General features: G+C 39.0%; 1 pseudogene; it reads left to right on the top strand.

Moving 5' to 3' along the window:
- The first annotated feature begins 13905 nt into the window (after positions 1–13905).
- LOC112304417 (UL16-binding protein 3-like) lies at positions 13906–14475 on the top strand (annotated as a pseudogene).
- The last annotated feature ends 12779 nt before the right edge of the window (positions 14476–27254 follow it).

Genomic DNA, 27254 nt, shown 5'->3' with positions numbered 1-27254 from the left:
ACAAAACTAAGAGCTAGTTGTTTGGTTTGAAAGGATAAGTAAAATTGCCAAGCCTCTATCTCATCAAGCAAAAAAAGAGAGAAAACATAAATAAAATCAGAAAGGAAGGATGAGAGATTACAAATGACACCACAGAAATACAAAGGATCATTAAAGAATATTATGAACAATTATAAGCCAACAAAGTGGACAATCTAGAAGAAATGGATAAATTTCTGGAAACATACAACCAACCTTTCAAGACTAAACTAGGAAAAAACGGAAAATCTAAACAAATTACTAGCAATGAAATTGAAGCAGTAATAAAAAATTCCCAACAAACAAAAGCCAGGGACCAGAAGGCTTCACAGGTAAATTCTACAAAACATTTAAAGAAGGATCAATACCTATTCTTCTCAGACTATTTGAAAAAACTGAAGAGGGAAGACCACTTGCAAACTCATTCTATGAGGCCAGCATTACCCTGATATCAAAACCAGAAAAAGACAACACCCAAAAAAAATAATTATAAGCCAATATTACTGATGACCATAGAAGCCAAAATTCTCAACAAAAAACTAGCAAACTGAATTCAACAGTACACTCTAAGGACTATACACCATGCTCAAGTGGGATTTATACCAGGGATGCAAGGGTGATTCAATATCCATAAAACAATTAATGTGATTCATCACATCAACAAAATCAAAAATAAAAATTATATATGATGAGTTCAGCAGATTCAGAAAGAACATCTAACAAAATATTTATGATAAAAACTTTCAACAAAATAGATATTGAAGGAACTTAACTCAACATGATAAAGGCTATCTATGACAAGCCCACAACTAGCATCATACTCAATGGTGAAAAGTTGAAAGCTTTTTCTCTAACATAAAGACTAGGATGCTGACTGTCACCTTGCTATTCAATATAGTATTGGAAATTGTAGTCACAGAAATCTAAGAAATAAAAGAAATAAAAGGCATCAAAATTGGAAAGGAAGAAGTAAACTTGTCACTATTTGCAGGTAGCATGATACTATATACAGAAAACCATAAAGAATCCACAAAAAATAATAGAATTAATAAAAGAATTCCATAAAGCAACAGGATACAAAATTAATGTATAGAAATTTGTCACATTCCTATATACTAATAATAAACAATCAGATGGGGAAATTAAGAAAACAATCCAATTTACAACTGCATCAAAAAGAATAAAATACCTAGCAATAACTTTACCAAGCAGGTGAAAGACCTGTACTCTGAAAACTATAAGCCACTGGAAGAGAAAATGAAGAAAACACAAATCAATGAAAGGATATACTATGCTCATGGATTGGAAGGATTAATATTGTTAAAATGATCATACTACGCAAAGCAATCTACAGATACAGTGCAATGCCAGTCAACATACCAATGATATTTTTCTCAGAACTAGAACAAATAATCCTAAAATTTATATGGAATCACAAAAGACTATGAAGAGACAATGCAACCTTGAGAAGAAACAAAGTTAAAGGTGTGTCGCTGATTTCAAAATATACCCTGAAACTATAGAAATGAAAACAGTATGGTACTGGCATGAAAACAGACACATAGATTGATGGAACAAGATAGAGAGCCCAGAAATAACCCCTGACTTATATGGTTAACTAATCTATGATAAAAGAGGCAAGAATGTACAATGGAGAAATGGCAGTCTCTTTAACAAGTGCAGTTGGGAAAACTTGGCAGATACATGAAAAAAAAATGAAACGACCACTTTCCTACATTATATACAAAAATAAACTAAAAATGAAATAAATATTTAAATGCAAGGCCTGAAATCATAACACTTCTAGAAGAAAACATAGGTAATAAACTATTTGATATAAGCCTGAGCAATATCTTTTTGGATATGTGCCATTGAGCAATGGAAACAAAAGCAAAAATAAACAAGTGGGACTTTATTAAACCTAAAAGCTTCTTCACAGTGAACAAAACTATCAACAAAACAAAAAGACAACCTACTGAATGAGAGAATATATTCAGAAAAAATATATCCTATAAGGGCTTAATATCCAAAATACACAAAATATATAAGGAACTCATACTACTCAAAAAAAAAAGCAATCCAATGTGAAATGGGTGGAAGTTATGGGAAGACATTTCTCCAAAGAAGACATAGATGGCCAACAGACATATGAAAAGATGCTCAACATCACTAATCATCAGGGGAATGCAAATCAAAACTATAGCCATTCTCACACCAGTCAGAATGGCTGTTATTAAAGTGGCTGTTATAATCCTTAGCAGCTCCTTTGTATAACAAAAGACACTTTTTATCACTTTCAACACTTGAGGTATTTGAAGGGTTTCTGGAGCTGTGAGCCAAGAATTGTGGGTAAAGACCAAATGTGGAATCTAATGAACAAACTGAACTAACAAGAAAAATGGGGACAGACTCATAGATGGAAAACAGGATGACAGCTGGGGTGGGGAGGGGAGGGAGTGGAAAGATTGAGCTAAAAGGAAAAAGGACTCATGGACGTGGACAACGGTGTGGTGATTGCAGGGGTGAGGGGGTACAAGGGGACTAAATGGTAATGGAAAAATACAATTAAGATCAAATTAAAATTAAGAAATATGTTTTGGTCATCTGAATGAACATGTATATTGCAACTACTACAATAATGCACATTTTCTCATAAGACTGAGAAAAAGGGCCTTGAGTTGAAGAGACAAAGATTGGAACTGGTTTTTGATTGTGACATTGAGAGGTTATAAGAAAACACAAAATATCATAGACCAATAGAGTGCCTGAAGCCCTCACTAGGACAGCCACTTCAATAAAAGGCAAAAAATCATATATGGCCCAATCTCATAGAGCACTTTAGTGACTACAAAGCTTTTTTTTAGAGGTTGGAAGGTTTTTAAGATATATTATTATATTTAATCTTCCCACCATCCCTGAGCTATACATTATTATCCCCATTTTACAGATAAGGCTTAAACTCATTAAGTGGATCACCAAACTGGACCTTGATTTACCACCTTACAGTGAGCACTTTATAAGACCACAGTGAAAACCAAAGTGAGACAGATTTACTTCTGGATATAGTTTTCCTCCGCCGTAAAAAGCAGGTGAATCTTCAAAGAACACTTACATACTTACTTCTTTTCAAATTAACAGCAACCCAGTGGGATAAAGAAGAGGAGGTAATTTTTATTCCCATTTTTCAGATAAAAACACTAAGGATCAGAGAGATTAAAGTAACATACAGAAGGTCAAAAACATTTTCTTAAAATAAGATGAATCTTAAAATAGAACATTCCACAAAAGTGATAAAATACCACACACTTCTTGATAAGGGAAATCCTTCCTAGCTTTTACACTCTTTAGTATGCTTTATTAATTTAATATTTAGGCCACTGGTTTTACTATCTTGAAGGAGCTGGCACTATAAAAAATGAAAAATGCTCTAAATACAAACTAGACCTGTTGCATATTTACATACACAGAAGTGACTCTTTCTGTCCCAAGACATAGAGTTGGTGGTGTGACTAAAATGGGATACATGAAATGTCATGAAGTGACAAATAAAAAGTAATGAGTGACAGGGGAGAGAAGTAGAGATATCAGAGGTATAGCCAGCTCTTGCCCTCTTGCGGCACACAGGTTGGGGCTGAAAGGTCCTCAGTAACTTCTGAATCCTGCCATTTTAACATTTGGATAGTTTTGGTGGTCCAGCTCAAAACCATCTACTTCTAAAGACTGTCTTCTTCCACAGGGTTACAGTGGTGGGGGGTGGGGCATTTAGAAGCCAGATTTGTACTTTGGGACCCTGACCACTGGTCTCAGTTTACTGGAACTGGGGCAGCCATAAAAATTTAGAATTAGAATTCAGAAAGTATGTCACCTCTGCATGCAGTCAAGACCATGTGTGAAAACAGGGCTGTGGAGCAGCTGTGTTCTGTCTTGTGGACAAAGGAGCAGCTTTAAAAAATTCCACATATGTGTGTGTATGTGTGTCTGTGTGTGTGAGAGAGAGAGAGAGAGAGACCTAAAGACCTAGGATTTTGTGACAACGGCCTATACCCATACTCCCATCATAAATCTCATTTGGTTTAAGCTATGTGGCAGACTGGTCAGCTGTTTACCAAGCCATTCTCTTTCATTCTGGACACACAGCCAAACTACATTCCCAGCCTCCTCTGCAGTTAGTTTTGGCCATGTGACTGAGCCCTGACCAATAGAGTATTAAACGAAACTATTTTCTACTTTCAGGCTTGCTAATAAAAACCTCCCCCAAGACTCTCCACTAGCTCTTTTTGCTCCTAGGCCAGTGAGTTATGAACACCCGGGACACTGGGTGAAAGCCCACATGTATGAACACCCGGGACAATGGGTGAAAGCCCACATGTATGAACACCCAGGACACTGGGGGAAAGCCCACATGTATGAACACCTGGGACACTGGGGGAAAGCCCACATGTATGAACACCTGGGACACTGGGGGAAAGCCCACATGTATGAACACCTGGAACACTGGGGGAAAGCCCACATGTATGAACACCTGGGACACTGGGTGAAAGCCCACATGTATGAACACCCGGGACAATGGGTGAAAGCCCACATGTATGAACACCCAGGACACTGGGGGAAAGCCCACATGTATGAACACCTGGGACACTGGGGGAAAGCCCACATGTATGAACACCTGGGACACTGGGGGAAAGCCCACATGTATGAACACCTGGAACACTGGGGGAAAGCCCACATGTATGAACACCTGGGACACTGGGTGAAAGCCCACATGTATGAACACCCGGGACAATGGTGAAAGCCACATGTGGAAGAGGCAGAGCCTCCTCAGGCTACGTTTCTGAAAGAACATGCTTATCGCAGTTCTCCCACCCTCACCAAGTAGGCTTTATAAGCTCAAAAAACACATTTCTCTTGTGTTAAGATTTCATAGAGTATTTCAGCCTTTATGGGACACAACATCAAGCTTTGTGTGACCTAATACAAGATAGTTTGAGTAGTATTTTTTAACCTACAATTGAAGAATCTTAAAGCATCACACTACCTGTGGTATCTCTTCTAATATCTCTGCCAATTGAAAAGGCTGAAGACATTGCGCCAAATACCTGTGGGCCCGGCTCTGGAACCAGCAGCAGAGGGCTGAGGTAAGGGACTCAGTCAATCTCCAGGATGTCAAGCAAGCCTGCCTCAGGAGACATCACACACCCAAACACACTACCTTTCTTGACAGATATCCTTTGAATGCTCAACCAATTCTGAGAGTAATTGGCCTCCTCCTCAGTCCCCATGTGGCTGTGCAAACTAAAAACAAAAGTCTTTTATGTAGAAACTTTGAGTTTCTATTGATGTCAGCACTGAAATGTGTTTCTTTTCCAAATGATTCAGGCAGATTTCCAGATGGCCCAGTAGCACCATGTTCGATTATTAGAGTTCTAGCAAGGAAGGGACTGGTAAGAGAAAAAGGCTTTTGTCAAAGAGCTATATGGATGGCTGCTATGCCTTTAAGTATTCTGGAAGACAGGCTTGAAACAATTCTATACGTGCAGTGTTTGAATTCCCTGTTCTTCCCAAAAAGCAGTAACTCTTGCATAAGAGCAAATTTAATGGAGTAGTAAGGGCTATTAACAGAGGACATATAGGCAGATCTTGGCAAACCTAATTGGGTTTTCTGGTCAATAAAATGTCTCTAGAAAAAGGTGCATTAAATGCAGTGGAGCTTATTTCAAGCCCAAGTGCTTGCTTTAAATGGCAGGTAGTTTTTGTAATATTTAAACTAATGGTACTCGCTGCCAATAACATGTCTGAGATTGAAGGTGTGAGAGCTTAAATTCAGAGGAAACAATGAAAACATCTCACCTTGAAGTAATTTTCTCTGTCTTTCATGAATAGGAGAAGGCTGCAAAATGTGGGGAAATATTAGGATCTCACTTAGCAACCGTGGCCAACACTCTGGGGGATTCTGAGCACATAAAATGGACAACCATCCTCCCAACTGAAACCCCTTTCTCACACTCTTCTCAGGTCCCACTTCACACAAAACACACAATTTTGTTCTTGCTGTTAAAAAAATCCCCACAATTTAATAATCTAAATCAATATATGAAAGATCACAAAATTAAATAGAATGTGGCCCTTCCCCTGCATGAAAGAATGCATGTCCTTGGAGACATTTGTTGGTGGGATGGGGTGCAATTTCCTCAGTACCTTTTCTTGTATTTCAATATTATGGTCCAAAAACAGGGAGTGAATAAGATGGAAGAAGCCCATCACAGGACCATACACAATTTCTTCAGTTTCCTACTTTAATATGGTGCCTTAAAAGATACCAATAACCTTATATGATTATCTCATTTAATATTTACAAGAAGACTATGAAATAAGAACTGTAATTCTTAGTTAACAAGCTTGAAGATTACATGAGAGAGGACACAGAAAAGTCAACCATCCAATAAGTGGCAGAGAGAAAGACTTGATTTTAAGAACAGGGCTCATTCTGATGCTTTCCTGACTCTGATACCTATACCTGTTGATGTAACATCTTTTTTCCCCAAGGGACTTTAGGAGAATATCATTAATATTTATTACAGCTTTATAGGCAAACTATAAATATAGACAAAAATAAATATCATACTAAGAATACATATAATACAAATTACATCTTTACAGCCTCATCCAAAGATTATTAATTAAGAATAATCAACTACAATCAATCAACACAAACAATAGGGCTCATTCTCTCCCAAAGTCCTGTTTCATTCTTATTAATTGTTTGTGATGAATACACTAAATATGTGCTCATTAAGTTTCTTGGTTAACAAAATAGTGTTGATGGTTAACAGGTTAGATGGAAAAAACAGACAGACGTGGCATTCAAATATATATGTCTACAAAGAAAACAAAAACACTAACTTGCAAATTATTTGCACCTCACATTCACTGTATTATTATAGTGATACAGTGAATGGGGGATCCTTGTATACAAGGTCTGTCAAGAGGGTATCCACCCATGTAATACAAAAAATAGAGACATTTGTTGTAGAAAACACAAGAAACATTGTACATAGGACAATGACACCTCAGTCCCTTTCAAAGTAGGCACCTGAGGACCTCACACAGTTCTCCCAATCACCATCAGCTGCCCTGTCGTATTTTCCTGAATCTTGTCCGTTGCCTGAAATCTCTTTCCTTTCAAAGGTGATTTTAGTTTTGGGAAAAGCCAAAAGTCACAGGGCACCAAATCTGGGCTATAGGGGGCTGAGTCACCCTGGTGATTTGATGTTTGGCCAAAAAACTACACAAAACGTGATGCATGAGCAGGTACATTGATTGTTGTGATGGAGCTGCCAATCACCAACTGGCCATAGATGTGACCTTCTGAAACATTTGTATAGTTTCCATGAAGGAATGTTCAAGCTGGACACAAAATTTGACACAGATTCATTGGTCTGCTCACTCAGTCATTTTGAATGCAACAGCCACATAGAACACATACTCACTCAATGGAGTGTACTGCTCCCACCGACTAGTACAGTGAAGTTGTCATTGTTCATGCATGTGTATTCCCATCTACTCTCCTTGGCTGCCAGGTTACATCTATGTTGTTCAAACAGTTCTCATTATATTAGCAACAGCTGGACTTTTTCCAGACAGACTTTATGTGTGTGTGTGTGTGTGTGTGTATATAATTTCCACCTTTTGAATAAAACCTAAGTGTCCATCAGTAGATGAATAATGAGAAGAGTGTGAGGTGATATGTGTATGTGTATGTATGTGTATGTGTATATGTATGTACACACACACACACACATAATTTTGCCATTGTGACAACATGGGTGGACCTCAAGGGCATTATGGTAAATGAACCAAGTTAGAGAAAACAGAGAAGTTCAAATAATTTCACTTCTGTGTGGATTCCAATAATAAGCAATTCATAAATAGAAGAGATTGGTGGCTGCCGGAGGCAGGGTGGATGTGTGAAAGTGGTCAACATGTACAAGCTTTCAGTTATAAGATAAAAAATTCTGGGCGTGTAATATGAGCATGGTGGCTATAGATAGCAATAGTCTATTGTGTTTCTGAAAGTTGCTAAAAGAATACATCTTGAGTTCCCACCATAAGAGAGAAAAAATGTAACTATGCAAGGTGATGGGTGCTAACCAAACTTACAGGGTGATCGTTTCTCTGCGTAAATCACTGGCACACTACAATGTTATGTGTCAATTCTACCTTGCTGAAACTGGGGGCGGAGAACACAAGACACTCAACAGACTTTAGGACTGAAGTGATGAACACTGAAGCAAAAAGGAGTTGGTTTGACTAAATGTACAGGAATTTCTAACAGTTATAGCTGTCCCCAAATGGAAGAGGATGTCTTAGAGTGGTTTACTCTTTGTAATCACGTTTGTTCAACAGAGCAATTAGGTCTGCGCTTGCTGGGATTCCCACGTAAAGTGGGGAGCTCATTTTTCAGGTTCTCCAAAGCTCTGGGGTTCTTCTTTTCTCCACAGCTGAGCTTTCTTTGATTTGTTTGATTGCAATGACATGAAAATTTTAGACACTAAGAGAGAGGGAAATAATCATAAATAGAGAAAAGTTTTAGAAGCAAAGAAATAGAGAATTCAAATAGTATTTATCCTCTAAAATTCAATACCGAATATATCTACATTTAGCCTGTCCTACTTTGGTCCTCAGTGGGACTCTTCAGTGGTCTAAGAACCCCTGAGTCCCACAGCCTGTATTATTCCTGCCATGACTGGATGAAAAAGTCATCACATCACAACTTATTAGTCCCATCAGTTTACCCATGAAGGGAAAAAATGACAATTTTAGGGTAACAAGCCCCACTTGGGAATTTTCCCAAATTTCCCTCAGAATTGGTCTGTCTCCCTCTTAAAGAAGGACAGTAAGCAATATTTGTTGTGTACCAGACAATATGCTGGCAGCTTCACATACTCCGTTTCATTCATGACATTCATTCATCTTATTCATAACACTTTGAGGTGTGTCCAGTGGACATTCAGTAGGTCTATTGACAAATGAAAAGGTTGAGACTCACAGAGTTCAAGTGAAATGCACAAGGTCACACCCCAAATGACTACAAAAGCCAGAATTCAGACCCAGGTTTATGTGGCCTGAAAAGTTAGGCCCATTTTCCCATTCCATGATTTATCTCCTCCGAAGATCCTTGCTCTAGTCTAGACCAGATGCTTTTCAACCACTTCACATAAACAGTTAGCTATCTTACTATCTAAGCACTCTGAGCAATAATGCTTTTAACTTTTCTTGGAAAACATCTTAAAATCCTAGCGCCAGCACCTAATGTTTTCACTGACCTTCCAATATGTGGCCTGAAAGTCCATAAAATAAAAGCTGAATCTTGTCAGAGACTTTACTCCTATTTCATCTCTTAAAATGCCAAAGTCCTATGACTTTGGATTCTCTTGGGTTCAAAATGTCCCCCTACATCTATCTAGAACTCTGGCACATAAAAGTGCATTTATAAACCAGAAAGGAAAGACTTGTGTTTTAAATAAAAATCTGCAACTTTATTCTAACTATGAAATTATTTTTTCGATAGGCTTTGCAAGAAAGGAATCATTAGAGTGCAGATAATCTAAAAATGTATATATTTTCTCCTAAAACCAAAGTGAAGAGAATGTGGTGAGCAGGGCAGTGAATTGATAGGGAGCACCTCAACTGCAGAAAACTCGGGCCCATCAATCAGCTCTTGGAACCAATGCCTTCAGAGGGAACTGACACAACATTACACAAGGAGTTATGAGGCTCAAGACACTGACCTTCTTCTTGGGGAAAAGAAATCATCTTTCATCTTCACCTGACATCATGAAGAGAAGGGATGGAGTAAAACCTGAGAGATGACAATCCGAGAAACTGAGGTAGGGTTTCAGTGCGGTGGGAGTGAGAGCAAGATGTATGTTAAAAATGAAACATTTGCATAGATTCTGCTGAAGTTAAAATGAATGCCTCTTGTGCAGCTACTATTTCAGGAGCTCCTACCTGCTCTTTGTGGGGGAAACAGTGCCCAGATCAATGGTCTAGCATCAGAGCAGCTAGTGATGGAACAGACTTCAGAGCAAGATACACCGTCAGACCAGGCTCACAGGTAGTTTTGAACATAAGAACTCTGTTCTTGCGCTGGCTGAAGACTCATGAATTTAACAGAACTAGTGCTGGGAACTGAGAAATAGAGAAAAAAGGAATGGGGAATATGCAGTATTTGGTGATAATAGCTTGATGATATTCAGAGAAGAGTTTTCGATATTCTCAACTAAGCTATTGGGGGGAAAAATAAACATTGGTCTCCATCTCATACCACACACAAAACTTAATGTTAGAAATTATGATGTTTTTAGAAGAAAATGTAGAATATTTTGTGAAAAATGAAAAATGTCCTTGTACAGAACATCAAAAATTAGAAAAACATAAAAGCAGAAGCCAAAGACTCAAAATGACGTGTACCTTCCCCAGAGCTATGTCTAACACAGCTCTCCTCTTCTCCCGAAGTCTTGGTTTTTACCCCTTTGGTGCAGACACACACACACACACACACACACACACAGAGTATCTCCTTTCTCTCAGTTTTCACTGTAATTATTGTCTGAATTAATTTAAAATCATCACACAGAGCTATCCTATTTATTGTGTACAGTTATTTGCTTGCAGCCAGCATGATGTATTAGTACATGTTTAGCAACTGGCTCTCCAGGGAATCAAAGCCCTGACACATAACATTTGCCAATTTCTGTGATGCAATTAATTACTCCAGTGCGGCCTATTTCAAGCTATGGATGTGAAGTTACTAGATATAGAGCTGGGGAGAGGTCCCTACAACTGGAGTGCATGTGAGCCAGCACAAGCTGGTTTCAGCCCATCCCTGGTTGCCTGTCTCCCCACTGAGTCTGTCAACCATCCCTAGTGATATCATTGAATGTGACATGATTCCTCAGTTTCCTCATTTAGTGCAAGTGGGTACACTCACTCAAAAAAGTAACTTCCTTAGAGGAGAATGAATTCTACAGCTCTAGTTAACATTTAAGATATCAGAATGGACATCTGCACAGTGTGGCTCGAACATCCACATCTTCTTATTCTAGAAATAGTCAGTCTCCTTTTTCTGTTTGGAATCCATCCTTCCCTCATTATTTTCAGTCTGCAATCCTCAGGTTAAGCTCCTCACCCAGCTCAAAAGTGGATTATGTGACCAAAACCAATCTGTGAAGTATATTCTCTAGCCACAGTGATTGACTCACAGAATTGTCATGTGAGCCAATGACAACAATAAGAATCTGTAAGACCTTGCTGAAAATACTGAGACAAAATTGAGCATTTGTTTCCAGGGACTTGAGCCAAAGAGAATATAAGATCTGGAGCTTCTGGCATCTCCATCTTGCCACCACTTGGAGCTGTGAATGATGCAAATGCAACAGAGACAGAAACACTAAATAATGATGACAGTGTTTGAGCCCTGAATCCAGAAATGCCAAAAGCAAATCTTCAGGCTCCGAGCTATCATTTATGTAAGCCAAAAACTTTTATTTTCTTTAAACCAATTTGTATTGAATTTTTGTTGACATACAGAAAAATAATTTCAAGCTGATATAGAAACATGCCCTGATTAATAATCTCTCTGTATTAACACATTGGGAAATATAAAAATTCATAGCACGATAATAGTTTTTATAAAGCATCATTTGGACATTTCCTATAAAGTTAAATATATAAACGTTATATGTGTCAGTTGTGGTAGGCAAAATTATGGCCTCTCCAAAGACAACCATGTCCAAATCCCCAGGACCTGTGAGTATGTTACCTTATCTGGCAAAAAAAACTTTGAAGGGAGCTTGAAGCTGCAATTAAGTTAAGGATCTGAGGGTGGGAGATTATCCTGGATTATCCAGGTGGGTCAAATATAATATAAGGGCGCTTATAAGAGGGAGGCAAGGACAGAGACACAAAAGGAGATGTGAGCTCACAAGCAGAGGTCATAATGAGACAGGGCCACTAGCCAAGGAAAACGGGTGGCCTCTGGAAGCTGGAACAGTCAAGGAAGTGGATTCTTCCCCAGAGACTCCAGAAGGAACACAGCCCTGCCAACCCTGTTTAGACTTCTGACTCCCAGAACTGTAAGAGACTACAATTATGTTATGTTGATTTCAGTGACCAAGTTTGTAGTCATTAGTTACAGCCGCAAAATAAATCTAATAAACTAGCAATTCCACTTCTAGATATTTTATCCAAGAGGAAAGAAAACTGATATTTACACAAAAACCTGTATGTAAATGCTTATGGCAGGTTTAGTCATAATTGCAAACACTAAAAACCACCTAAATAAATATTCTTCAACTGGTGAATGAATACACGATGTGGGGAATACTCAACTCACTGGAATGCTTCTACCAAAAAATAAACTATTATATACTAAAATATATGACATATATGACATAAATATATGAAACTCAAATATACTACGTTAAGTGAAAAAGGCTAGATTCAAAATGTTACATACGTTACAATTATATTTATATGACATTTTAGAAAGGCAAAACTGTCAGGACAGAGAACAGATCGGTGATTACAAGTGGTGGGGTGGAGAAGGACTGGTCATCAAAGGACAGCACCAGGGAACTTGGGGGATGGAGGAGTGGTTCTGTGTCTAGATCATGGGGATAGTTTCACAGTTCTGCATTTGTCCAAACTTATAGATCTGTGCACTGAGGGAGTGAAATTTATTGTACCTAAGTTAAATCAATCAATCAATAAGTCAGAAAGAAGCACCTGTCTGTGTGAGAACAAGTCTCAGAGGCTGCGCGAAGTCATGTCTGTGGCAGTCCTTTTCCTGTTAGTCTCAGTCACATTCAGTCAGGCTTTCATGCCCACTCCCTTTCCTTCCTTCAACCATCATTTCTCAAAATACTAAACAATGGTATAAAAAAAAGTGCTAAGCTAAAATTCCAGAGTGTCTAGAGGCAAGTCCCAGAAGAACCCAATGTCTCTCTAAGCTCAACCAACAACAGCTCACTATGTCTTTAAAAATACAATGCTTAACCAACTCTGACCTTAAGTTGTTGCCTGGGTTTTCGTCTCTATTGTTCCCTTATTAATGTTTAAAGGGTAAGCATTTCCACAGTTGCATTGGGTTTAACGCCAAAAAATAACACCTTTTTGGTTTTAAGATTTCGCAACTTTGGCCTTGCATGCATGACCAGAGTAAAATAGTGGCTCTATCTTTAAAAAGAGAAATAGAAAAAAAGAACAGTCTGATAAAAATGGATACAGTGAGGGGTAAAGACAGAGGGTAGCATATCTGTAGGAAAAGTAGATGGATGCGTGGAGTGGGAGTGGGTGACCCCAGGCATGGGGAGGGCAGGTTCTTCCCTTCCTGTGGCCAAACTTTTTCTCTTATTACTGCATTAGAGTACAGTGCCTCATTTTCTTCACAGTGCAGGTTGCTAGACAACAACAGAGGACGGAAAGGAAAACAAAGGAGAAAACAGCCAGTTTTTTTTTTTTTCCCAGCATCATAGAAATGGACCTCAGTATTTCTATAACATCATAGTGGGACTAGGAGACACCAAAACCTAATATTTTTCTATGAGTTCCCAGTTTCTAGTGCATGGAAAGGTTTTCATTTCACTCATGCCACAAATCAAAGAAATAAAGGGACTGTCTTTATTCTAATACCATGCAATTAAAAATCTGAAACCCGAGGTGGTCTAAGAGTGATCCAAGTTTGGGCCATCTCTGGCAAATGGGAGGTAAGGTTATGCCTCTACCATTTCACAGATTCTTAGCTCAAAAATCTGAAACGGCGATTGGCAGCCCAGGGATGCCAGGAAGGATGGCGTCCACTGCCCTGGCTGTGAACTGCTGCTTGCTATGGTGCAAACCACACACTTCAAGTTCAATCTTGACCTGCTGGGCCTGGCTGTGCTGCCAGACTGTCCCTGGGCAGTGGCCTGTCTCTGGGCACAGGGCAGTGCTCACTGTATTCTCTATGATATAAACATTACTTCTAATAAACAACCATGGTGTATGAGTCAAGGCCAGGTGGATGAAAAGAATTATCTTTTATATGACAGCAGCAGCGATAAGGCCATATTTATGAATGTCCTGAGAGAGGAGATAAAGGCCACAAATGTTTGGAAAGGACAGAATACTACACCGAGGGATGTGGGGACTTGATTAAACAGCAACTGCTTGACATTAAACCAGAGAAATACACAGGGTTCCTTTCATCCAGCAGGTCAGGATGGTGTGTCAGTGTATAAAGCCAATGGAGTCACCCTGGCTCCTGGGAGTTTGGTTTGCACACACAGAGGCTCCTAGCTTTTGACTCGGAGAGTGGAAAGTACACAGTGGATCATTCCAGAGGTGAACAGATACAGAAAGTGGGAGAATGGTAAGGAACTGACCAACTTCTTCACAATTATCTCAATAGGAGACTGAAATAAATAGCCTAAACTCTTGGCGCGCTGGATGAAAGAGTTGGAGACAATAGCTGCACCAGCCGTGGCCCCTGCCACAGCCCAGTCCAAGGCCATGACCATCATTCCCCACACCTCAGTCCTCCCTGTGACCCTCATCTGCTGGACCATAGTTAGCATCCCAGGCTGGGTCCTACAATAACAGAAGATGCTGCTCAGAAGCTCCTGAGAGTGTGATCTAGTTCAACATGTCCCTTCTGGTTGGCTGCCTTTCCATCTCCAGCTATTCAACTGTTGACAGCTAGGAGCTGCAGTCTTTACAGCGAATGGAGATACCCACCGAAGATGGCGAAGACACAGCTGGAGCAATATCCACACCCCTTATTCCGTTGGGGCATATGTCAACTCTGTATTGATTCTGAACATTTTGTTCCTTTTGTTTTCATGCCAGGTATTGGAGTTCTTGCACTTAGTCTTTTTCTGTTTTTTAAATTTTTGTTGGGTTTGTTGGGCTGACACTGGTTCATATGAAAATATGATATATTAGTTGATTAGGTCTTAGTTACATGATCTACTACAGTGCTGAGCCTACTAAACACCTGAATAAGAACAATATGAATAGAAAGTACTCTTGTAAAGTTTCAGATACTTCTGAGGCATTTAAGTGTTTATGTTTATGCTAAATGGCTCTAGAATTTTCTTTTAAGCTTGTTTTGGTATCTATTTTTTAATAATTTTGTATTTCCCCTTTCACTTCCCAAGTATGAGTTTCTTGTTTGTGTGCTGCTTTGGAGGTGCCCGTGGTGGATTATGTTCTTTGTCTCAGGCTTTCACTGGAGGATATGCATATGTGGGTTTGCCATGGCCTCATGGTGGAGAAAGCACTTCCCTAGCCCTTGACTCTCAGTGGTAAGCTCTGCTTTGGCCAATTAGTAGACATTTTGCAAGCATAGGTTTGAAATGTACTTGTGCAGCTCAACATGGTCCCTTGCACTCCAGGTCTTGCCATCAAAAGAGAAAGACTCAATCACCAGTCCAATGAGAATAAGAGAAATAAGGAGAAAGCCTTTAACCAACCTATAGCTTGAAGTCAAAGACACTTAAGGCAGCTGAACCCGAACCAACAAACAGATGTATCAGTGAAAAACAAATGCTTAATTTTAGAAGTCACTGGATTTAGGGTTCTTATGTAACTTTAATGTGGCAATAGCTAACACAGTGCCCTCAAATCTTTAGATTTTATCTCATTGTATGATCACAAACTTCTCCAAAGAGTAAATTCTCACTCCCACCAACATGGCAGCCTCTACCAGATTCCCCACAGTATGCCTATCCTAATGCCGTCTTCTTCTTTGATTACTTTAATGCTGGGGGATCTCTATATACTACACTCACCTTAGAATTGTGTGAAGAGTAAGGATTAAACAAGTCATGAGAGAATCTAAAGCAGCAGTGTTTAGAAGCATGATACAAGATAAATAAGAAATGTTCAATTTTCTGTTAGCCACTTTAAAAGTAAAATAGTTGAAATTATTTTTAGTAATGTATTTTAAGTCAATTATCCCAAATGTTATTATTTCAACATGTAATCGGCATAAAACTGATAACGAGATATTTTACATTCCCATACTCAGCCTTCAGAACAGTGTGGACTTCACCCTAGAGCACATTCAGACTATCCACATTCAAGTATTCAGCAGCCACATGTGGCAAGTGGCTACCCTACTGCACAGCATGCATCTGAAGGTTTTCGTAAAAAGCGAAGTGGAGGAACTTTGGTGCAGAGCTTTTTGGACAACTACTGCAAACATTCAAAGTCTTTATCTATTTGTTTGTTTATTGGATTATTTTTGGATGGTTGGCTGATTTCCCTGTGAATAGATGTTGGATTGCATTTGGCAGTATTCTGTGTTCTAACATCAAACTTGCATCTATCTATTATTTTATCCACATTTTAATTTTCACAAATTTCATAGTTTTTCCAAAAAACACCATATTATGGTTGTTCTTATGAGCTTTGTTCAACACTATGTGAAATAAAACGAGATATAAACAATATCTAGTTGCTTCCTATGCTTTTCTAATACCATTCCTAAAATATTTTCTCTTCCCCCCTCTACCTATTCCAAAAGATAGCTTCCTACAGTCCTTCAGTTTAAATGTCAATTCATTTCTATGAATTTTTGGGGCTTTTCCTTACCCTGCCACCCTCCCCAGACTTTTTCATTTGTTTCTATGTCCTCAAAAAGCTTATAAACTCCTCGAGTACCTCCTTTAATTTTTTTTTTGTGTGTGTGTATTCAAATATTCTAGCAAGCTCTGGGTTCTCCAGGCAAACAGTGGCTCACTTACATTTGTATACTGACGGACCGATGATGAACGACCACTGCCAAAATGTTCTCAATGAGGAAGTTCATGAGCATCATCTATTTTCCAGCCCCCCAAAATTCTGAATTCAGCCCGAAGCATTATCAGTAAAGGTCTCATGGCCAAGAGTTCTCCTTCGAGTGTTTTCTTACTTCTAGCTATGCACCACATGCTGCCAGGGGAGGGGGAAGTCAGTCTCAAAGTGTTGCACAATAAAAATGATTTTTAATATTTCATTTTAGTTAAATTTCAGAATATTCAAAATCTCATTTATTTCAGATTATGTTTAATATTTTCACTCAGAGATTAACATTATGTTTTCTACCCCTTTTATTTTCTTGATAATGCTTTCTCTATGCGGCCTGCATTGGTTAAAATTCTAATTAGAGAATAAAAGCATGAGTAAATTACTTTCAGTATGGCTAAGACCAGCCTATCTTCATAATAAATTTCCCTTTGTTAATGAATTTAAAATAATCTCAATAATGATTTTTATTGAAACTGATAACGCCACTGGAATTATAATGATTTCATATTTTTACACACAAATGAGAAAATTAATTTTTGATAATGATTTAAATTTCCCCCAACTTAGCATAGATCTATGAATAATTTTTAACAACCAGGTTCTCCATAGAATATAATCTTATAGCAGAAAATATCCATGCCATGGTAAGGTTGCAGGACAAATATCTATAGTGTAAGACAGCCATTCCAAATGCTCATAAAATAAAAACCATTTGAGTTTGACAAAAAAATATCAGGATAAATCTATCAGAAACCATATAGGACAGAGATTGGCACCGGCACAGAGATGGGTCTGTACAAACAAAACTCACCAAAATGACCCTTATCTTCCTTTAGTTTCCTCCATATATTCACTTTTCCAAAGTTTGCCACCCTCAGAAACCTACAACCCTTTTCCTTTGTCTTGTCACAGCTTCACAAATTATCACTTTGCTGAAACTGGTGTACAAGCTCTCGAGCCCACATGCTTCTTTGTATCATCATTTCCTTTCTAAGAACGCCCTCGTGTCAAGTTAAAAATTAACATCACATGAAGTTCACATTGCTCTTTTCCTGTGAATCTGTCTTTCCTCAATCTAATTTGCATGGCCCAGCTAGAGAACTGAGGAGAGTAAAGCAAAAATGTTTTTTTCCCCTACCGTAGGGTAGATACACTGGTCAAAGAATGCCCTTCTGAAGGCACTGACCGAAGTAAGGAAATGGACCTATGTTACAGTGTCACAGTGGTTGGACTTCTCATATGGTGGCGCGGGGCTCACAGAATGTTCCCAAGAAGCCCAGGTAGAAGCTATAAAGATTCCTAAGAACTAGCTTCCAAAGACACAAAAATTTCACTTCTACCTCATTCCAGTGGACAAGTAAGACATAAGGCCAGCCTAGATTGATGCGTCTCTACCTCTCAGTGACAGGAGTAGCAAGAATTTGTTGCCATCGTTAATCCTCCAGAGTTGTGCAAAAGTTTCTAATTAGTTGGCACATCTTTCCCTGAGGAAATGGTCTGTGTCAGGGCTTAGCAAACTATGCCGAAACAAAACACAACCAGCTGGCCTGATCCACACATTGACTGTTTTTGTAAATAAAGTTATGTTGACAGAAATACCCATTCATTCATATATTGTCTGCAGTTGCTGCTTTTTGCTTTAAGGGCAGAGTTAAATCGCTGCAACAGACTTCATGGCCTGCAAAAATTAAAATGTTTGCTACCTGACTCTTCACTGAAAAAGCTGACTAACTCCTGCTCTGCAGGAGAGCCATCAGGCCGTTTCCCAATCATCGTTCCACACAGAGCTCTAGCAACTTTATTGTCAATCTTGGCCATAGGTCCCTAGACAGAATTAACTATGCTTTGAAAAACTGAAGTTAACACAAGATTTGCAAAATGAAAACTGATATCCAAGCAGAAAGCATGTGACTCAAAAAGAATTAATATGTCGAAACCCATCACCCAGCAGAACAAAATCAGACCTGGGAGAAACAAGCTCTCTTCACGCCACCAGACAGACAACCAGGCAGCCAATGAGCTACACCTCCTCAAAGGTTTTGGCTCGCCACTTAAATTACAGAGAAGAAAAGTATCTCAAACCTTAAAAAAGATACAAAGCATTTCTTCAGCTTTGTATCAGACCAAATATTAAGCCCATCAGAAAAGCTTGGACTTTCACACTTCTTCTGGCAATACTGGAAGAGAGGAAACTTAGGTCCCGTTCAAGGCATTTGCAGGCTCTAGAACAATGCAGCCATTGGCTAAACTAAAACCTTAACTGTCGAAGGTGTTTGACATGCCTCATGCCCCACCTGGTAAATCATCCTCGCCCAGATTCAAGAGTGTAGCATACATTACACCAGTCCCCACAGTGCAGGTGTCTGCTGACCTTGGGGCTCAAGTTAAATGCAGTAGGGTAAGACTCATGGTTCAGTCAGCAAGTGAGCAGTGTCGGGACCATCAGGAAAGTAGAATGAAGCAGAGTCCAACCCTAACTGCTAGAGCGCGGATTTTGTAAGAGGCTTGGAGGATCAAGTAGGGGACACGGCCAAAGGAAAGCAACAACATTCTCATGGAACAACTGTGCCATTTCTCCAGAGGAAATCATCATTGATGTTGGGAGTCTTCTAATGTACATCTTCTCATTGTTCAAGAGTAAACAAGGTGTAGGGGGTCTAACTTTGTAACGTTGGAGCACATTGGGTGAATGCCACAAGTGACAATCTCAGAGCACCTGGTATCCCCCTATTTGTGATAAGCTTCCCCCACTGCATCCATTCTTAGCAGCCAACATGCAAAAATCGAGGACTAACCCCAAAACAACAAAAATCTAATGAAAATCCTACTAAATGTATGCAATGGGTATTTTTAAAAGTATGCAATAGATAAGAATAAAAATCACATAATAAAGAAATGTACTCATAAATTTAAAATCAATTAACATGAACAAAAACTGGTAACAAAACCTTTAAAAACAATAAATACTTTAAAGTGTAAAATGTAAATATGCATCTAAAACAAGCAAGAAAGTCCTTAAAAACAGTAAATATTTTAAAATATAAAACATGAATATTAAAGAATGACTGACAAAAATTAAATGTTTATAATAACATAGACATAAAATTAAAAGTCAGTTCAAAGTAGGAATTATATAAATTTATAAAAATAAACCTAGATTTCAAAGTAAGAAATTAAAAACAAAAAGTGGCTTTGAATTATAAATTAAATGAGCTATTAATACAAGTGATAGAGGATAAAATGGCAAAATAAAAAAAGGAACTAATATTAATAGGATAAAATATTAAGGATAAAAATGAGAAAGTAACAAATGAATTTTTCAGAAAATATAGGAACGATACTAGATTCAGGAAACTTGAAAAGTTAGCAAAGTCCTGAAATGGGCTAAAAAATAAAAAGCAGGTGAAGGGCAATTCAAACAGCACACACCGATCTGTTAACACTACTCAAACCCAGAACTATAATACAAAATTCTTTATTAAAAATAAAAAGACAGTCTAAAAAGAACACCCTCATGGAAACACACCAGTTGAGGACTCCTCGGGAAAACAGAAACCCCATCTTGCCCTGTGCAGAAGTCCCCAGGACCTGAGTGGCTGGAGGGAAGACCAGAATTCCTGTCCCTTCCCCTGCCTGTCAGGTGGCGGGAGGCCCGGCTCCAGCCCCTGAGGCTCTGCATGGAGAACAGCTTGACTTGCTAGAGCACCTGAACGCAGAAAGGCAAACGGTAGGAAATCAGGCCGGAACAACAGGATGAGAAAGACTATAAAAGACTTTAAATGCCACACTAGGTCCGTGTTTTCCAAACCTGGACATTTGTTTAAAATGCAGGTTTCTTCCTGGAGGTTCTGATTTAGAAATCTGGGCAGGGGAGGGGTGAAGAGAGTAGATGACATCTGTGATTGATGCCACCGGTGACTTTCTTCGAACAGGTTCCAACCCTTTCAGCAAGTCTCCCCACCTCCAAGTGATTTTGATATTTATCGAAGTTTAGTACATAATTATTTATGATCTGGAGACAATTGAGCCTTTGCTTCAATACCCAGGGGTCAGATTCTTGAACACAGGTGATAAGAAAAACCCTCTACATAGTCGCAGGCCAGAGTTACACAAACCAAGTAAGAGTGACACTTGAAACCTCTTGCTTTCACATGAAACTCATCTGTGTGAATGTTTTTTGTCACCGCCAAGAACCACCAAATGAGGAGGAAGCCATGAATATATGTGTCGCTCGTAGCTTTTAAGTATCAGAGTATCACCAAAATAAACAGAGAGGGCCCTTTCATAGTCATTTTCCTCAGGGATCAAATGTGTGCACTTCACACCGTGCCCACCTCCGGCAGGACACAGAAAGGATAAGAGTTAAGACGATCCAGGCCCTTTACCCTGAACCCCCGTGGAACACAGTGCTCTGCATGCATCACTGGCGCACGCAAGAAATGGCTGTGTTTGCACAGCACACTGAACAAACTGCAGGGGATTTGGGAGCCTCTGTGTGGATATGATTTTAAAAATGCATTACATTTTGTTTATATAAAACAACCTGAAAATAAAAATGAAATGCAGAGTTTCCAGTGTAGCATTTGTGGTGGGCAGAGGGTGGGCCATTTCTCCATCCTTCTTCATGGACAGGTCTGTCCCCACCGGAATCAGACAGTGCTGGCCGACGGCTCCTTCAGGGATTGCCTTGCCTTGTTTAAGAGCACACTGGTCCCTGGGCAACCCACATCTAATGACCAATGAAGGCAAGAATCAAAGGGAAAAACCATATTGGCCAACAGGGAACAACTCTGAGAGGCCCTGAATGGTCCGGAGCTGGGGAGAAGGTGGGTGCTGGCTCAGACTTTGAACTCATCACAGTACGGTCTCCTTTGCCCGGTCCTGCTCCCACCCCTGCCTTCCACTGGGGCTGGTACCTAATAAATACCCCTCCCCCAAACCACACTCCAGTGCCTGTCTCTACGGAACCAAACCTGTGACAGTGTTCAAAACTGATTTATATGGAACTTCCAAACAATGTTTTCAAAAAGGTTAACATGCTTAATTTGATTTGCTTATTTCACCTTTTTGATTTCACGTCTTTTATCATGATCTTTGCTTCAAATGGCTACTTATAATTTTATCAGACTTTAATAGCAAGCTCTTCAAATACTTGTTAATCCCATCCAAGAAAACCTTTGTTCATACATGTATGTAAAAATTTTTAAACTGCATTTTACAACCATCCAAAAATGTGCTATCATTGAAAATAACGCAATAAAAAATATTTTTTTAAAGTATCTTTTCCTTTTCTTTCATTGGTATCAGTAGTGTTAAAATAGCTGGTGAAATATTTTGTATCCAAATCAAATAATTCTTCCCAAATAATTGAAAATAATGGTGAAGCTCTTATTTGTAGACTGCACACATATTATTAGAGCTGTCATCGCGTCCTTCAGTTGGGTGTTAGTAAATGCCAACGGCAGCTGCACAAAGGATAACAGTTATCTGTTGTGAAATCTGAGGTTCAAGACTGGCTCCGACAGCTCTGCTAGTCAGAAGGCCCCATCCCTGACCTGCAGTGCCCTCTTTAGGCTCGTGGAAATGAGCAAATCCCTTCAGCTGATCGATGATAAAGCCCTCTCTTGGCAGTGGTCAGAGAATCCCAGGACAATAGCAAATGCCCGATTTTGCCCAGAACCCTGGCGACCTGATCTGACTACCGGATTTGTGATCAGAGCTCACTCGGGCAGGCAGTCCCCTGCAAGCTCTGGATGAGGGTGATCATGGCTACCTTTGCCAGAAAAAATATAGGACACCCAGTCAAAGTTGAATTTCAGACAAAGAATAATTCTTTTAGAAAAACTTATCCCCCAAAATTGTATAGAACTTATTTATATTAAATATATATATAGATTTGTTTTTTATTTAAAATTCCAATTTAACTGGGTATCATGTATAATTACTTGCTAAACCCAGAAACCCTACTTGAAGTCCTGAAGGCTCTGGTCATCCTAGGTCCTGCCTAAACTGGGATGAGCTAAGGAGATGGATAGCTCTTTAAATACCTATAATTTAGCATATTTTGCCATGTATAATACATTCCTGTGTATGGTGTGCAACCACATTTTTAGCCCAAACTTTCAGGAAAAAAAATCTTTTGTTTTAATTTTTTCATTCAAATTTTTATTTATTTATATTTAGAAACAAAACCAATTATCATATTACAGGGTGTATTTTGCATATGAATATCATTATTGCTTTCTAGAGTCACACTTTTAATGCCTAAGCACAAATAAAAGAATTAAAAACATGTATATAGATATGGAATTAGTACTACCCATATATAACAGGCATCCTTATTTTTCCCTCAAAAATTTGGGCAAAAAAGTGTGCATTACACATGGCAAAATATGGTATTTTCTCTGTATGTCTTTTGGGAAATGCTGTTACTGGATTTAATATTGCCAATTCCTCCAGTTTTTGGAAACACTCCTTCCCCTCCTTGACACACAGTCTTCTATCTTTTAGTTCTAATGTCTGAGCAGTCCTTCTCCGGATTCTAATTCTTCCCACAGTGTCTAAAACACAGGGTAGTGAAGGGTGGAGGGCAAAAGGGTAAATATTTTAGGCTTTAAGGGGCACACAGGGTCTGTCACAGCTACTGGACTCTGACCTTGTGGTGCAAATGCAGCACTGACAGCATGTACATGAGTGAGCACGGCTGTGTTACAGTAACACTTGATTTACACAAACAGGCCGTGGGCCAGCTTGGCCCACGTGCTGTAGTTTGCCAATGCCTACTCTGAATGCAGATGTACTCTTCCTGAGTGTCCTGAAACACTTTAATTCCTCCATCCCAGCTTTCCTTCAAAAGCATCTCCCGTTCCTCCTCAATGTTTTCTATTTCTGCCAATGGAACTACAATTCCCGTGGCTGACAACTCAAAACTTCCACAGACTTTGGTTTCTCTCTTCCAAAACCTACTCATATTCATCCAGTTCATAAGTTCTGTGCATGCAAGACATTAATGCCTTGTGTCTGAGAGGTACGGAAGCTTTCTGTACCTGTCACCCAGCCCGCCACAATCTCATCCAAATGGCTCCAGACACCAGCGTCTGCCTTTTCTAACCAAATCTCCCCAGTCCTATCAGACTGCCTTTCCTCAGAATGGTTCTGATTTTTCTTTCTTCCTCAAACCTTTAAAGCCCCCCAATGCTATGGCATTAAAGTCCAGGTTCTTTAACCTGACGTCAAAGACCCTCTGTGAACCAGCCCATACTTATGATCCAACTGTTTCATATTGTGCCCCATTAACAGTAGTTAAAGGGAACTGTGTGCACTTCCATAGCCACCAAAACAGTTTCTTATTTTCTTATCTTTTCCATGTTTTGTTTTCCTCTGCCCTCCCCAAACCATGGTCACATAATTCCTACCCACACTGGAGGGCCCAGCTCAAATGGGTCTTCTCCACAAAGCCATCCCTAACCTTCCAGCCAGAAGAAATATTTTCACATTCAGAACTCCCAACTACACTTAGATTAACCCTCTCTTACAGCTATTATAATTTCCTACCTTGTATTAAACTTAGTTATGCCCTGTCTCCCCTTAAACAATTAGAGACCTGGAAACAGAGTCTCTGAATCTTCTTTCTTTTCCTCAAAGCATTCAGTTACAAATCTTCCAACCCTCTTCATTTTAGGTGTTTAATACATACTTGATAAATGAATAAAAAATGGAAGGTTAGTATTTTATTTACAAAAAAAGACTACATGATTATACGTGTGTGTGTAGGAGAGAGGGAGAGGGAGAGAGAGAGAGAACCTCTAGATCAGTGGTTAATTTTAACTCATTCTTCTATTTGCCACCTTCCCTTCTTTTCATTGTGGGGGAGGGGAGAAGGGCATGAGATCAACATTACTTTAAATTCTAGTCAGTGCCCTAAAGTTCTTTGATAAAAAACACACAACCTTATTTTCCATTGGTGCCAAGGACTGTTGTTTTGTTTTATCTTGTCTATATCTTTCCTTAAGATTTATTTGCCTTATTTTATTTGCTTTGAAGAATATATTCATTTTAACATTATATAAAAAAGAATTAAAACATTTTGAAATAGCTCTCATTTATTAATAGTTCCCCTGTGCCAGGAACTGTGCTAAGGGGCTTATGTGCTTTATCTCCTGAAATCCTTTCAACAGTTCCCCCTCCCATAGTACCTCCTCCTTACAGCCTATATCCTTATCTGCTAAGACACACTGCCTCTCACATTAAAAATAACTATTAACCTGAAAGTAAGGACTCCAGACTATTAGTAAAGGTGTGGTTTTATTGCATGTGTATTAAGAAATGGGTAACTCAGGCAGGGTAGTAGTTAGGGTCAGGTCAGTAACCAGAAATCATACCAGTTATTATAACAGAGGGAATCTAATATAAAGAATTTTAACTAGGTATAAAGTTGTAACTAGATAACTAAAAAAGTAAGAACAGAACCCTAAGGTATCAAAGAGGTGGTAACTGAAGGACACAGTTACCGTCACTGGGGCCTGAGAGAAAGAAAAGAAACAGGTTGAAAGTATCCAAACGAAGACACTTAAAGGAAGGGCCTTACCAAGCTGACACTCAGGCTCTGAAAAGAGGAGCCCTGTCTAAGGGGTGTTGAAAGAATTGCCAATGAATCCAGCTGTGTCTACAGGAAGGAACTGATGCTTCCAGGGAGAAGAAACTTGCTGGGGGAGATGCTTGTAGGGAGAGGAAGCAAACGGAAAGGAGCAAATCCCTTCTTCCTCATTCAGCCCCTCTAGCATCCCCTTGGGCAGAGCCTGACACAGAAGCATCTGGCAAAACAAATGTTTACCCAGTCCTGGCCCCAGGAGCACAAAGATAAAGTATAGAAGTGTAGGTTTGAAGTGAGAGGCAATAACTTAAGAAATGGCACAGGAAAGATAAATATGAAGAGAAATCTATTAAAGTATGACACTTGTGAGCTTGAGAATGAAATCCAATAGGGCAAGATAAGCAAAATGGGACGGATCTCCCACCTATTAAAAATAAATTATAAAGACCTCTAGGTAGGGACCTGAAGGCAAGTCAAAGAAAAAAATGCAGATAGATTTCCTGACTTTAAAAATCAAATAACAGCTTTAAAAAATACCACCAACACAAATTACCTGTGATCTTGAGGACAAAAAAGCAAAAAGCACAATTGTCATAATTGGTAAAGTGCCGTTAATTCAAACCCCAAGGAATGCTAAAATGCCATCATTTCACACTAGAGGTCACCCCCGGTAAGAAAATATAATTGTGCCATCCTTTATTGTCCCCCTGTAGCTATTATACTAGTGGAGAGCTGCTCCTTATTGAAAAGAGATTGGATTTTTATGAGACTGACATGCTAAGCAGCTTTCTAGTCTAGTAAAAGACTGCATTAAACAGAATTCACTTTCTTACCTTAGTGAAAAGCAGATATATTGAACAGATAGTGTAGGAGACAGTGCCCATTACATGCAATCACTGGCCTATTTCTAAGGTATCAGCTTTAATCAGAGGTAGGTCAGCGCTGTAATCAAGAAAGAATACATTGTATATGACCTAGAGACTGATATTAGGTATTTTTTAATTGGGGAAAATACTTCCTCATGTCAATAGAAAACAGGTATATTACATGAAATAACTACACTAAACATTTTAACATAGTCATTAATTTGGGAGTTTATTGCATTACAGGCATTTACAGCTTAGGAAATTAGAATGTCATTATCATTTTATGTCAAATTACGATGATTCAAGGACATCTTACAAAACTGGCATTTGTTAAAACTCTTAATGGAAGGGATTCTCTTTATGTACAGAATTCCAATGTTTAAATCATTTGAATACACCATAAATAAGCTAGTCATTCTTTAACAAGATCACTTTTAGCCTATCTCCTTGTCAGAGCTCCTTTGATATTTGTGCTCCCTGCCTTTACCACCCACCAACTCTCTTCCATTATTGTTACTGGGTTGTTGTTGTTGTTTACTGTTCCCTACCAACAGTCTGGCCTTGCTATGTCTTTCATTGAAAATGTCAGCCCCTCACTTTTTTCTTTATATCTTACTCCAGTTGACATTCTTGGAGATGTCCCATGGTGTTTAAACTATCCAAGAACCTAACTCCTCAAGTCCTTGGCCCCTTCACTCGCTATGGTCTGTTCTTGTACCCCATTTCGACCACCAGTTTACATGTTCACATCATTCCCCTGTTCATCAAATCAGGGCACCAACTTCAAAACTTCTGCTGCCCCTGCTTATTCTTCCAGTGTTCCTATAATGATAGTAGATAGATAATGCTGAACCACATTACTATATTGTATTAATGGGTATACTCTTATTCTCTTATCCTTTAGCCTCACCAATACATCCAAACCACTGACACTTGGCTTTTTCATA

This window comes from Desmodus rotundus, chromosome 1 (assembly GCF_022682495.2).
Source record: "Desmodus rotundus isolate HL8 chromosome 1, HLdesRot8A.1, whole genome shotgun sequence".
Lineage (NCBI taxonomy): Eukaryota > Metazoa > Chordata > Mammalia > Chiroptera > Phyllostomidae > Desmodus > Desmodus rotundus.
This window is presented reverse-complemented; position numbering and strand designations above follow the sequence as displayed.